Genomic DNA, 13,536 nt, shown 5'->3' with positions numbered 1-13,536 from the left:
GGCTTACAAGGTTCAGCAGCCTTGGACCTGGCTCCAGGTGGGGAGAAGGCAGACAGAGATGTGACCAAGGACAGTCAAGCCTTGTGATTGGTTACAGAACACAAGCTCCACACCACATTTTGGAGTTCAGGCCACCTCAGTGCCTGGGAGTCCCTGTGCTGCATCCAGAACGTGCTGTCTTATCTTTTGCCAAACTGTCCCTCCCTGCCCTACCCAGCTCACTGTGTTACAGCTTCAGTGACAAAGTTCACTCTCCCCATCAGAACATAAGAGTCCAATTAATGCTGTTTGTGCTTTTTAACTGGTCCTGGTGCTGGCTCTTTATTCTCTTCCCTAACACACAAATGGCTCTGAGAAGAGGAGTTTAATTTTTCAGCCCACTGCCTGGTGTTTGGCTGATGCACTTGGGGGCTACAGGGGCATTCCCTGCTCCTGCTGCTGGGAGACCAGTGCTGCATGGACTTCTGGGACCAGGGATGTAAGGGTCACTTTTGAAGAAGATCCCATTACAGCTACCTTTGATGTAATGACTCCTGATGATACGGGACTGCTGTTTGCATGCATATAGATCTGTGCTGTGCTGTGTGGTACACTAGACTGGGTGCTGGACTCAGTGGAGGGAGGGAGACCCCATTCCCCAAACAAGCAGGCACTGCTTCCAGCCAGTCTGTAGGACATCAGGGCTCAGCATTCTCATGTGTAAAACAGAATAATCTGCTGGGAAAGTATCTCAAGTTCCTTCCCTCTCAAGTCGGCTTCAACATACTTTTCTCCATGCCAAGTACTCTGCAAGATATGAAGACAATGAATAAGTATTCCAAGGCTATAGATCAAAAATATTGTAAAAGTAGGAGTGGTGTTGTGCTGCAGCAGGGTAATCCTGTGCTTGGGATGCCAACAGTCCATATGAGCACTGTTTCAAGTTCTGGCTGCTCCACTTCCAATCCTGCTCCCTGCTAATGTACTCAAGGAAGCAGCAAAAGATGGCCCAAGTAGTTGGCCCCTGCCACCCTCATGGGAGACTGAGATAGAGTTCCTGGCTCTTGGTTTCAGCCATGGCTGTTGTAGCCATTTGGGAAGTGAACCAGCAGATGGAAGATCTTTCTCCCTCTCTCTCTCTTTTTCTCAAACACTCTGCCTTTCAAATAAATCTTTAAAAATATATTGTAAGAGTCGGAGAACTCAAGGGGCTTCCATAGCCTTGGAAACTCATGACTGGTGCATAGGGAGATTACTGATGCCATAAACAGGAGTGTCAATTTGTAAAGTCAACAACAGGAGTCACTGTGCACTTACTCCTCATGTAGGATCTCTGTCCTTAATGTGCTGTACACTGAGGCTTAATGCTATAACGAGTACTCAAACAGTATATTTCACTTTGTGTTTCTATGGGGGTGCAAACTGTTGAAATCTTTACTTAATGTACACTAAACTGATCTTCTGTTAAAAAAAAAAAAAAAGAAAAGAAACTATCAATTCCCAACTTGACTCTCACTGGGATTAAACATGACAATAGGTCTGATCTGATTTCATCATCATTTAAAAAAAAAATCATCTATTATTTTTCACTTTATGTTTCTGTGTGGGAACAAACTGTTGAAATCCTTACTTAAGGTATACTAAGCTGATCTTCTGTATACTAAGATAATTGAAAATGAATCTTGATGTGAATGGAAGGGGAGAGGGAGTGGGAAAGGGGAGGGTGGTGGGTGGGAGGGACGGTATGGGGGGGAAAGCCATTGTAACCCATGAGACGTACTTTGGAAATTTATATTCATTAAATAAAAGATAAAAAAAAAATCACAAAAAAAAAAAAAAAGTAAATATATACATCACACAGTAAGGTAGGGGCTGTAATGGTCTGCAATGGAGTGATGTGCGTTTTGAGGGTATTCCCAAAGGAATGACTGGTTTTGTCTGGTAGGAGTGTGTGTAGGATAGGGCTGGGGGAAGTGAGGGAAAACAGGCGCAGCTTCAGGTAGGTGGTGATGATTAGGCTGGGGCAAGTGGGGCTGGGCAAGAGTGTGGAGAAGTGCCAAGGAAGTAAGGTGGGCCACCTCTGCCACACACCTGAGTACCCCATCACGCCAACACTTTGTGAACAGGAGTCGGGGGGGCGTCAATGCAGCTTGCATTAGAATTCACAGGAAGAGATGTTCCTATAGAAACAGCAAGTGCCTTTTTCTTGTAGAAGATCCACTACTGCAGGATCACACAGAGAAAGGCACTGGAGATTGCTAAGCAGTCAGATGGGAAGCATTTCAGGTCTTGTGGCCCTACGGCCTCTGTCTCTGTTGGGACTTTTCAACCCTGTCATTCCAGCACTCAGGCAGCCATGGGCAATACTTACATGCGTGGGCACAGATGGACAGGACAGAGCCTACCATGGACATCTGCTGACCCCTGTGCTAAACAGACAGGTAGGACTGAGATACAGTTCTGCAAACCCAGTAGCTCTGTTGGTAGGGGTGCTGTTTAATGGCACCTGGTGTGGGTATTGAGATGATGTGGCTTTCAGCGAATAATTAATTGGTGATCACTGAAGAGGACCTTGATCAAGAGAACCTGCCGTGGAGGGAAGGGCCCTGCTTCCACCAGACCCTGACTGTGCCTCATTGTGCCGTTAGCAAGCCTTCCTGACTTTCCTGACTCCCCTTCCATCCCCTCATTACCCCCCAGACAGCTTGCCCCTCAGACACCCATGCAGGATACTTCTGCCTCTGTCCTCCTGCACAAGGATGCGTTCTCCTGTGTCCTAGAGCCCCTACTTCAGGTTAAGCCCTGCAATAGGAACTCTCCGATAAATGACTTGGCCATTGCCAGCCCACACTCTGGGGTCTGTGGCCTCTCTACAGTGAGCTAGAAAGAACTGCAGGAGCTAGGAGACCTGCGTACAACGGCCAGCTTGGTCACTAATTAGCTGTAGGCCCTTCAGCAGCTCAATTTTCCTGTTTACCTCATCTAAAGAGATTGGCCCTAGGATACTCAGGTTCACCTTGTCTCTTGCACTCGATGATTGTGGTGGAAGGCTGATGCTAGACATAAAGCTCTGATGGATTGTTACAAGTTTTTCCTGGGAGGAAAAGATTATTGAAGTGCCAGGGCTTCAAGTACAGATAGCTTTATATAAGAGTGTCCCATGGAGCATCAGGTCCCAGTCAATGGCCAATTGTCTACTCTGCTCACAGATGCCACTCCAATTTATCAGATTCTCAGTTTAGGGTTCTGTTTTAGAGACAGGAATCCATGTAATATTATCTTGCGAACATGCACTGAAATGTCTGCATGTCTGTCTCATTCTATGAGCTCCTGTGGCTGCATAAGGTCTGGTTTACCCAGGTCAGCTCAGTAGGCTGCAAGTATTCAATATGCTTAGGTGATCAGTAAAGATATTTCAAAGAAAGATTTATTTGAAAGGAAAAGTTACAGATACAGAGGTAGAGATATGAAAGAGAGAGAGAATGAATCAATCTTCCACGTGGTGGTTCGCTTCCTAAATGGTTGCAAAACCCCAGGCTGGGCCAGCACAAAGGCAGGAAACTGGAACTCCATCTGGGTCTCCCACATGGCTGGCAGGGATCCAAGCACTTGGGCCATTTTCTGCTGCTTTCCCAGGTACATTAGTAGGGAGCTGGATCAAAAGTGGGGCAGCCAGGAATTGAATGGGAACCCACCCATGTGGGATGCAGTGGCTTTACCTGCCGAGCCACAGCACTGGCCACAGGAGAGAGAGCTTGGCATTGAAAACTTTATGGTAAATTCTGTACTTGCTTTGATCACTTAGAGGAAACTGAAGAGTAAGAACACCTACTGTTAGTAGGGAAATCAGTTACTGGGCAACAATGAATATTTACAAGCCCCTACGGTGGATGAAGGTCTAATACCTGTTTCCTTCTTAAGATAGTATATACAATTTCTATTTTACAAGTGGATAGCTATATCAAAACAATAGGTCAAACCAACTGCTTTTTATTGATAAAATGCTGTATACTGATTGCATTGCAAGGTTCTACACTACTCTGTACATTTACACGTGTGTGTAATTCTAAATAGTTGTAGAATCCTGGGTAGCTTATAGTATTATCTCCATTTCATAGATGGGTAAACTGAGTCTCAGAAAGGCATAAACCTTTACCTAAGTTCACCAGAGGATAAATAATACTGTTGGATTTCATACCTGAACCCCATTACAGGGTTAAAAATTTGATGTGGAGTTTATTGAAAAATAAGGCAAAAAGCTTGGTGGGTCAGTTTCTCTTATGAACAGCTGTACTAGAATGATCTGTCTTTAGGATAAAATGCTATGTGTAAATGGATAGACAACATTCTGCATAACACTTATATCTAGAAAGGAATTGATTAGGTCGGCGCCACAGCTCACTAGGCTAATCCTCCACCTGTGGTGCCGGCACCCTGGGTTCTAGTCCCGATTGGGGCGCCAGATTCTGTCCCGGTTGCTCCTCTTCCTGTCCAGCTCTCTGCTGTGGCCTGGGAAGGCAGTGGAGGATGGCCCAAGTGTTTGGGCCCTGCACCCGCATGGGAGACCAGGAGAAGCACCTGGCTCCTGGCTTTAGATCAGGGCGGTATGTCAGCTGCAATGCGCCGGCCACAGCGGCCATTGGGGGGTGAGCCAACGGAAAAGAAAGACCTTTCTCTCTGTCTCTCTCTCACTGTCTAACGCTGCCTGTCAAAAATTAAAAAAAAAAAAGAAAGGAATTGATTTAGTGATGCTGGTTTGTATAGACTCTCGAGAACTGTCCAAGGATTTTGTTATTTTTATACAGATTTTTATTTATTTGAAAGGGGAGGAGAGGGAGAGGGAGAGGGAGAGAGAGAGGGAGGGGGGAGGGAGGGGGGAGGGAGAGGAGAGGGGAGGGGAGGGGGAAGGGGAGGGAGGGGGGAGAGAGAGAGAGAGAGACAGACAGAGAGAACTGCAAGCACCAGTAGTTCACTCTCCAAATACCTACAACAGCCAGGGCTAGGTCAGTCTGAAAACAGGAGCCCAGAACTCAACCCACATCTCCCATATGGGTGGTAGGAGCCCAACTACTGAGCCGTTGCTATTGCTTCCCAAAGTCTGATTAGCAGGGAGCAGAACTGGGACTCGAACCCAGGCACTCTGATATGGGATGTGGAAATCCCAAGAGGCGTCTTAACTGTTACACCAAATACTTCCCCACCTACCAAACTTTGTTCATAAAGGAGTGACATTCAACCTGATTGTGCGTGAGGACAGTCTTTTGTGAAAAAAAAAAAAAAAAAAAAAAACAGAACCAAAACAGTGCCTGGAAATACCCCAGGGCAAAGAGACTCTGGGGTCTGAACAATGATCTATTTTATTTTTCAAAAAAAACAAAAAAGCAAACAAACAAACAAACAAACAAAAAAAACCAAAAATGCAGCTAAGACCCCTGCAGCTATCATAGCTTGTGGGATTTCTGCACTTGCTGCCCCTCGTGTGGTTCAGAGACAGAGTCTCTGGCAGTCGGACTTGTCACAAAAGCCACACTCAGGATGCTTTTAGCCTGGAGGGGATGCTGTGGCCCTGCAGCCTTCTTTCTCAAGCACACTTTCTCCCACATTCGCTTTTGGTAGAACCTGGACTCCAGAGGAATCCACATGGTACTTGCTGGTGGAACCCTTGGGTGTGGGCAACCTCTGAGTCTGCTTGGGATGTCCAGGGCACAGTTCATCACCATCCTTCTTTCCAGTGGCCTCTGTGATCTTTGTCCTCAGTGGGTGACTTCCCACGTGGTGACTGTGCCCAGGAGCAGCACCTTCAGAGAAAGACAATAACCGGTGACAAGTGAGGGGCCAGAACTAGCGATCCACTTAATGTATTCCTTTCGTTGTGTTTCAAGCAGTTGAAACTCTTTGCATGTCATCCTTCTTGCTGAATTCTGACAACATTCCTTTAGCTTCCTGCAGGAATGTGTAAGGACCCTTGCCTACTTTTCCCATGATTCCTGCCTCCTGCCCTTAGCACTCTGTGCTGAGACCACGCACAGCGAGGCAGCCTCGAGTGTGTCTCACATCCTTCCATACCTCTACACCATTGCTCCTACTGACGTCTCTCTCTTTGTAGCTCTCTTCTCTCCCCAGTTTGCCCCATAAATCCCTGCCTTCCTGCAGGGTGCAGGCAGGGTAGTTCCTTCTTCATCCATCTTCCCTGGCCCCAATCAGCAAAGTAGCCTTTCTCCTCCTTGTGCCCCCAATGCTCACTGGCCTGGTGCATCCCTGTCATCTTCATAACTGGACTGTGTGGGCCCCTCAGGGTCAAGCAGCTTGTTCAGTTTGTTGTCAGTTTCTCTAGTGCTGAGCACAGTGTCTGGACAAGAGTCTGCTGAATCAATATGGGTTGAGTTATGGAAACCTTGTGGGAGAGTTTTTGGAAGGGTAGGACAAGAGTAAGCAATTTGTTGAGTCATAAGTCAGTAATGCTTCCAAACGGGTTCATTCCATTCACACACTGCAGAGCTCTGGCCTGAATAAGAGAAACTGGTTGAAAGGGATGATGTGGCCTCCAGGAGGGGAAGTGTTACTTACAGACAGGGATGAGGTCAGGGGAGACCTGCTTTCCACCAGGGATCCTTTTTACATTCTGAAATTTTGTACCATATTCTAAGAATTATCTAAACAAAAGATAAGTAAAAACCACTACGTGAAGATTAAGTTTAGTGAGATTGTGAACAGCATTTGGCTTTTAAAAGTACTTATTTCTGAGAGAAAGAGAGAGAGAGAGAGAGAGAGAGAGATCACTTATACCTGTTGGCTTACTCTCCAAGAACCTGCAACTGCTAGGACTGGGATGGGCTGAAGCTGGGAGCTGGGGATTCAATCTGGACTCCCACATGGGTGGCAGGAATACAGTTGCTTGAGCTATCACTGCTGCCTCCCAGGGTGCGGGAAGCTAGAGTCAGATCCAGAACTGGGTATGGATCCAAGGGACTCTGATATGGAATGCAGGCATCTTACTTGGTACCTAAATGCCCACCCCAGCATTTGACTTTTCAGAGAGGCTTACATTCGTTTTCTAGCTGTGTGGTCTTGAGCAAATTATTACCCTATCTAAACCTTGGTTTTTTTATGGGAAGTGAGATACTCAGCAGACTCATAGAATGGCGGATGTCCTAAATAGCACTCTGGCCTCAGAATCAGCCCTAAAGGCACTCGGAGCTGGCTGAAAAGCCCATGAGAGTATTTCAGGCATGGAAAGCCAAGACACTCTGGCAAAAAGATCTCTGTGAGTGAGATCCCAGTGGAAAGAACAGATCTTCAAAGAGGGAGGTGCCTTTCTCTGAAGGGAGGAGAGAACCTCCACTTTGACTATGACCTTGTCTAAACAAGATAAGGGTCGGAGAACTCAAGGGGCTTCCATAGCCTTGGAAACTCATGACTGGTGCATAGGGAGATTACTGATGCCATAAACAGGAGTGTCAATTTGTAAAGTCAACAACAGGAGTCACTGTGCACTTACTCCTCATGTAGGATCTCTGTCCTTAATGTGCTGTACACTGAGGCTTAATGCTATAACGAGTACTCAAACAGTATATTTCACTTTGTGTTTCTATGGGGGTGCAAACGATTGAAATCTTTACTTAATGTACACTAAACTGATCTTCTGTTAAAAAAAAAAAAAAAGAAAGAAACTATCAATTCCCAACTTGACTCCCACTGGGATTAAACATGACAATAGGTCTGATCTGATTTCATCATCATTTAAAAAAAATCATCTATTATTTTTCACTTTATGTTTCTGTGTGGGAACAAACTGTTGAAATCCTTACTTAAGGTATACTAAGCTGATCTTCTGTATACTAAGATAATCGAAAATGAATCTTGATGTGAATGGAAGGGGGGAGGGAGTGGGAAAGGGGAGGGTGGTGGGTGGGAGGGACGGTATGGGGGGGAAAGCCATTGTAACCCATGAGACGTACTTTGGAAATTTATATTCATTAAATAAAAGATAAAAAAAAAATAAAAAATAAACCTTGGTTTTTGCATCAAAATGTAAGTATAATAACAGTGCCTTTTTAATTGGTTAGAATGAAAAACAAGCCACCCCAAGAGCTAGCCTGGGTGTCTCCCTGTTGAACAGCAGTAATGTCAGAAAGCAGCCATATCAGACAAGGCCACACAGAGACCATGACTGAGCAAGGCAAAGGCAAGATCATTTCCTGACCATGTCTAAATACAAAGAACATGGTCCCAGTGACAGAGCATCTCCACACTAACTAATGCACGTGACTGGTGCTTGATGCCAATGTCAGCTTCCGATTCCCTTTGTTCTGTCCACCTCCTACGTAAGAATGGTCAAGTAGACCAGTTACGTAATTACCCCTGCTTCCTGAACACATCAAATCCAGAGACAAATCTCCTTTTTTGGATCCTCCCTCAAATCTAAGACAAGCCCAAATCCTACTATGAATCCTCTCTAATGTCATCTTACAGAGATGCCTCATAGTTACCCAAACTTGACTGTGTTCTTTTTCCTCATCAAGAGTCACTAAGTCCAACTTTTTTGATAGTTGTATGAAATTAAATGAGGTAATGCATGTAACACCCTTAGAATGTCATTGGGCATATGGTAGTCACCCACAGCATGCTAGATTTTCCTTCCTTCCTTCCTTCCTTCCTTCCTTCCTTCCTTCCTTCCTTCCTTCCTTCCTTCCTTCCTATGTTTCTCTTTCTTGGCACTAACTGGGCTCAAATTCCAGCGAAGACAGGATTTGGTCCATGACTTCTACTGTCTTATCCCTGAGATCTTTCAACTACATCATGAGAATTAAATATTTGTCAGGGTTTTCTACAGAAGCAATCTATAGACACTCTCTGCATACTGCACACAAACACACACAGGGGTCTTTGCAAAGTTCATGGAAAATAAAATTTCCTTTTAATTCTGTTTTCTATGAATAGCTTGAAGTGCTGATATTTAGATTTACTATGAGAATTAGCTCATGTGCTTGTTAAAAATGATTTATTTATTGATTTGAAAGGTTGAAGGGGGAGAGAGAGAGGGAGAGAGGATCTTGATCCACTGATTCACTCCCAAAGTGGCTGCACCAGCTTGGGTGGGATTAGGCCAAAGCAAAGAGCCAGGAACTCCATCCTGGTCTGCCATATGGTGGCAGAGGCTCAAGTACTTAGACCATTTTCTGCTGCCTTCTCAGGCACATTAGTAGGAAGCTTGATGGGAAGTGGAATAGCAGGAACTCTAACAGGCACTCTCACATGAGATGTGGATGACACAAGTAGCAGTTTAACTCCCTGTGTCATAATGCCTCTCATGTTCTTAGGGAGGACAAGAAGTCCCATGGCTGCCCTCTGGAGAATCAGAAAGCAGCAGTATCCTTTAGTCCAAATCTGAAATCCTGAGAATTGGGGGAGCCAATGGTACAGTTCCCAGTCTGAGGCCAAAGTCTAAAAACTTGGAGTAGATGTGTACATCCTGGAGTCTAAAGGTATGGGAATCAGAAATGCCAACTTCTGTGGACAGGAGACATTGGGTGGCCCAGGGCAAGAGGAGACAGATGAAATTCTCTCTCCCTCCCCCACAGACACACAAGAAATAATGTCCAATTGGTTACCTGAGAATCTTTTAGCTGAGTCAAGTTGATGCGTAAAGTTGACCATCACTGAATCCTAGGGAGTCCAAGCTAAGCAGTCATTGTAATTGTTAGACTCTACTATAAATATCTTGGGTGGACAGAAAGTATATTCTGGGCATATTATGTTTCTTTGTGGGGCTCTGCAGCTGAAGCTACCCAAGCAAGTTCAAATTCAAGGACTCAGAACAAATCAGCATGGCTACTTCCAGGACTGGAACTGGGCTCGGGTGAGCAGCCTGTGGAAACAGTAGTGAAACTGCTCATTATCCCTTCAGGAATGGCCAGAGCTGGCTGCCAGGGCATGGACTCATCTCTGTGTGGGCATGGCCCATGCCAGGACATCCTTCCTGAAGGCCGAGAATGGGACATTCTGCAGAGAATTCTCTTCTGCATTAGCTTGGCTGCAATGAAAAGCAGTTTTAGCATCTCAGTGCTTACATCCTTTTCTCACATTCATATTGAGCTTAGAAATGTGGAAGCAATTATTGTTTATGTCCAGGAATAATTAGAAGATTTTACCATGCACAAATGCTAATGCCCTAAAGTGGTGTGGAGGAGGGTGGTAGTGTAAGATATGCATGCCTCATGACCAAAGCTAAGTAAAATTTCTATGGAGAAAAAAAAAAAAAGACTGGAAGGAGAGAGTTACAGAGTGTTAATGCTCCTTGGTGGTGGGATGGTGACTGACAATTCTTCTCCATGTTTGGATTTGAAATCTAAGATGAGCAGGAATCGCTTTTATGATGAAAATTAAAAACTACAGTGCCAATGTTCTGTTGTGTGTCAATGGTATAAATTTAAAGATCAGAATGATTGATGGGGTGAGTGATGGTGTGGCAGCAGATTCATGTTAGACATGGCTGGGAGAGGCAGGGCCTGCATGGGCTGGAGTGTGCAGGATCTCAGGGAAGGCACACGACTGTGGGTGCCAGCTGTTTGTGTATAGACAGCAGAATAGAGGGCACTGGGGACAGCACTGGAGGTCACGCGGCAGGCTCTGTCTGTGCTACTTCAACATGGCTGCCAACATCCTTCCCATGTACAAGGCATAGCATGAACACGATGCAACTTCTCAGAAATTCAACTGGCTTGCCTTTTTTTTTTTTTTTTTGGGTGGGAGGAGGAGGGGGAAGAAACTCCACTTTAATTGCTAAGTATTTTAGACCATTATTTTTATATTAAGCAAACACAGACACATTAGGCACTGAAATGAGAAATCTGCATGAATTATTAAAAGATAAAACAGCAGAGTACAAATAAAATTTATGCCTGCTGCAGGCTGCTTCATGGTACATCTTCATACCTGCAGGGATTCACTCTCCTTGGCAAATTTGATATATTTTTCACCAGGAACTGAATTTATAGAGCAGAGAATGGGGAGCTGTCTGCGAACATGAATTGGAGGCTGATGTCCCAATACCCTATTTTCTGAAGGGGTTGTGGGAAGGAAAGGCTCAGAAAGGAACTTGTGATACATTTTTCAAAGCAATTAATGTGCATATAAAAGTTGGGAAGAGCCACATTAGAACAAAGAATGGTATTTTTAAAAATCAGCCTAGGGGCCAGTGGTGCTGCACAGCTGGTTAAACCATCAGCATGGAATGCTAGCATTCCATTTAGGAGCACCAATTTGAGTCCTGGCTACTCCAGATCCAGCTTCCTGCTAATGCACATGGAAAGGTAGAGGAAGATGGCCCAAATACTTAGACCCCTGCTACCCATGTGGGAGACCAGGATGGCGTTCCTGGCTCCTGGCTTTGGTCTGGCCCAGCCCTGGCTCTTGCTACTATTTGGGGAGTAAACCAGCAAATGAAAAGTCTCTCTCTCTCTCTCTATGTCTCTCTGTCTCTGTCTCTCTCTCTCAATGTGTGTGTGTGTGTACGTGTCTCCCTCTCTTTCTGTCACTCTTCCTTTCAAATAAATACATAAGCAAATTATTTTAAAAATCATTTTAAAGCACATGAGAAGTATCTCCTCCCTGAGCTCCACAGATGCTGAACCTTGTCTGTGGTTGCTAAAATGCTTTTGTACCATGTGCCACTGAACCCGGATTCTTGTCCCACCTAGTGGGTATTGCTGGTTGGCCTTGGGAAAATCATGTGACTTCTGTTGAAGGATCTGACTGTATGAGGGTTACTTCTAGAAACTTGCAGGGGCCAGCATTGTGCCATAGCCAATGAGGCCACTGCTGTCCATGTCTGCATCCCATGTGGGTGCTGGTTAGTGTCCTGGCTGCCCCATTTCCAGTCCAGCTCCCTGCTAATTGCCTGGAAAAGCAGTGGGAGGATCTTCCAAGTGTTTGGGCCCTGCCATCCACATGAGGGATCTGGATGAATCTCCTGGCTCCTGGCTTTTGTCTGGCCATCTGGGAAGTGAACCAGCAGATGGAAGATCTGTCTCTCTCTCTCTCTCTCTCTCTCTAACTTTCAAAATAATTAATTTAAAAAATGCATAGAAGTTTGCAGAAAAGATAAGTTTATATTGGCGCCAAAAATGTTGGGATCAATGCATACAGATGTTGAACTCTCAAAAAAATATGAGAACAATGTATATTATGAAAAAACTATGCATGAATTCTAACATTGTATTTGGTCCATTTCTCTATGAGCTTTCTGAAGACTGCTGGTATTCATGCCTTTTCATTGTCTGTCATATATGGATGCCACTGTCTCTAGTCCTTCTTTCTCCCGTGTGGCTGTGGGGTTTGCTAGTACACACACAAGGGTGCCATCATCTGCAGCATGCCCGGCCTCCTGGGTTAAGTGGATAATATAAGTGACAAAAATAATAGCTTCTAAGTGTTATTATTATCATCATTCTGCCATTATAATCAGGCTTTTCTCAGCTGTGAAGCTAATAAAGACAAGGTGAAGAGGTGACTTTGAGAGAGGAGACTGAAGACAATGTGATGTAAACACACTGCAACAGAGGCTTGTAGGGGTTGAACTCAACCTTCACAAAGCCAGCAGGGTCTGTGCAGCAGCCGTGGTGAAGTGGGCTCCTGGTCACTGCTGGTGTGCTACTCTCCCCCTGAAGAAGCACAAATGACCAGGAGCTAGGATTTTGCCTGGTGGTTGGAGTGCAGGGTCATCTCATGTCCCAGACAAACCCTCCTTGGCTAGGAGAGCAGGGCCAGCCCTCCCCCACAAGAGGTATCTTCACCAGCTGGAGTCGGGACTTTGGGTGGGTCCCAAAGAAGAGAAGGTGGACAACACTGCTCCAGGAATGATGGACTGAAGATGTGCCCTTTGCCCAAGGGGTCCTCATTCCTTTTGCTCATCTCAGTCAACCTGTAGGTAAGGAGAGCCTGCACCTGCAGGAGCTCACCGAGTCCTCTCAAAAGCCCAGGGAGGCAGGCATTAGTTCTGTCACCATCTGACAGCTAAGGGACAGGACGCACAGAGAGGCACAGAGACTCAGCCAAAGTCACACAGGTCATGAGCGGGAGGAAACGTGGGGTTTAAATGCAGAGCCTGCTCACAAAGTGACAGCACTGTGATTTTCCTGCTTTTTGTCTTTCTTCTTTTAAAAGATTCATTTGTTTATTTGAGAGGCAGAGTTACAGACAGAGAGAGGGAGAGAGAGAGATTTTCCATCCACTGGTTCCCTCCCCAAATGGCTGCAATCCAAGAGTTTGACGGAATGGAACCCAGGAGCCAGGAGCTTCTTCCAGGTCTCCCAGGTGTGTGCAGGGCACTTGGGCCATCTTTTGCTGCATTCCCAGGGCACTAGCAGAGAGCTGGATAGGAAGTGGAGCAGCTGGAACTCGAACTGACACCCATATGGGATGCTGGCACCACATATGGAGGCTTAATTTACTAAGTCACAGCTTTGGCCCCTCCTGCTTTCATGTTAACTTCTTTTTTGAGGAATGTGTCTTTTTCTTGCATGTTTTCCAGAAAGCTTTGAATGTAACTTGCTGCAT

The sequence above is a fragment of the Oryctolagus cuniculus genome, chromosome 3, assembly GCF_051225735.1.
Source record: "Oryctolagus cuniculus isolate XC-2025 breed Fujian yellow rabbit chromosome 3, ASM5122573v1, whole genome shotgun sequence".
In the NCBI taxonomy this organism is placed as follows: domain Eukaryota; kingdom Metazoa; phylum Chordata; class Mammalia; order Lagomorpha; family Leporidae; genus Oryctolagus; species Oryctolagus cuniculus.
Note: the sequence above shows the minus strand (reverse complement) of the source record.